Source organism: Arachis hypogaea, chromosome 19 (assembly GCF_003086295.3).
Source record: "Arachis hypogaea cultivar Tifrunner chromosome 19, arahy.Tifrunner.gnm2.J5K5, whole genome shotgun sequence".
NCBI lineage: Eukaryota > Viridiplantae > Streptophyta > Magnoliopsida > Fabales > Fabaceae > Arachis > Arachis hypogaea.
The window spans coordinates 42,179,073-42,180,309 of NC_092054.1; the positions used below are offsets into that span (position 1 = coordinate 42,179,073).

Genomic DNA, 1,237 nt, shown 5'->3' on the forward strand with positions numbered 1-1,237 from the left:
CGAAAATCACTAACCACTTTTTCAAAATTCTTTTTATTTAACTAATTGTTTTAAATTCTAATTTTATTTCTTTTAATAATTTCGAATTCTAACTAATAATTAAAATAAAAACAAAAATATTTTATTTTATTTTAATTAATATTCGAATACTCCTTCTCTCTCATCTCTTTCTATTTATTTTATTTATTCACTAACATCCCTCTTCTTAAAAATTCGAACCCTCTCCCCCTCTCTGTGTTCGAATTTCTTCTTCTTCCTTCTTCATTTTATTCTTCCATTCTTCTACTCACAAAAAGGAATCTCTATACTATGACATAGAGGATTCCTCTTCTTTGTTCTGTTCTTCTTCATATGAGTAGGAACAAGGATAAGAACAGTCTTGTTGAAGCTGATCCTGAACCTGAAAGGACTCTGAAGAGGAAGCTAAGAGAAGCTAAAGCACAAAACTCTGGAGAGGACCTAACAGAAATTTTTGAAAAAGAAGAAGACATGGCAGACGAAAATAACAATGGTGGAGATGCAAGGATAGTGCTTGGTGACTTTACTGCACCAACTTCTGACTTCTATGGAAGAAGCATCTCAATTCCTGCAATTGGAGCAAACAACTTTGAGCTTAAACCTCAAATAGTTTCTCTAATGCAGTAGAATTGCAAGTTTCATGGACTTCCATTGGAAGATCCTCATCAGTTCTTAGCTGAATTCTTGCAAATCTGTGACACTGTTAAGACCAATAGGGTTAATCTTGAGGTCTACAGACTTATGCTTTTCCCTTTGCTGTAAGAGACAGAGCTAGGACATGGTTGGACTCACAACCTAAAGAAAGCCTGAACTCTTGGGAAAAGTTAGTTAATGCTTTCTTGGCCAAATTCTTTCCACCTTAAAAGTTGAGCAAGCTTAGAGTGGAAGTCCAAACCTTCAAACAGAAGGAAGGTGAATCCCTCTATGAAGCTTGGGAAAGATACAAGCAATTAATCAGAAGGTGTCCTTCTGACATGCTTTCATAATGGAGCATCTTATGTATATTCTATGATGGTCTATCTGAATTGTCCAAGATGTCATTGGACCACTCTGCTGGTGGATCTCTTCATCTAAAGAAAATGCCTGCAGAAGCCCAGGAATTCATTGAGATGGTTGCAAATAACCAGTTCATTTATACTTCTGAAATAAATCCTATGAATAATGGGATGACTCAGAAGAAAGGAGTTCTTGAGATTGATACTCTGAATGCAATATTGGC

At 35.6% G+C, this 1,237-nt stretch overlaps 1 non-coding gene across 1 annotated transcript; it reads right to left on the minus strand.

The window, feature by feature from the left end:
* Nucleotides 1-890: 890 nt before the first annotated feature.
* On the minus strand, nt 891-998 carry LOC112780787 (small nucleolar RNA R71). Its single transcript, XR_003191602.1, has one exon. It is a non-coding gene; the product is annotated as a small nucleolar RNA R71 (small nucleolar RNA).
* Nucleotides 999-1,237: the final 239 nt, after the last annotated feature.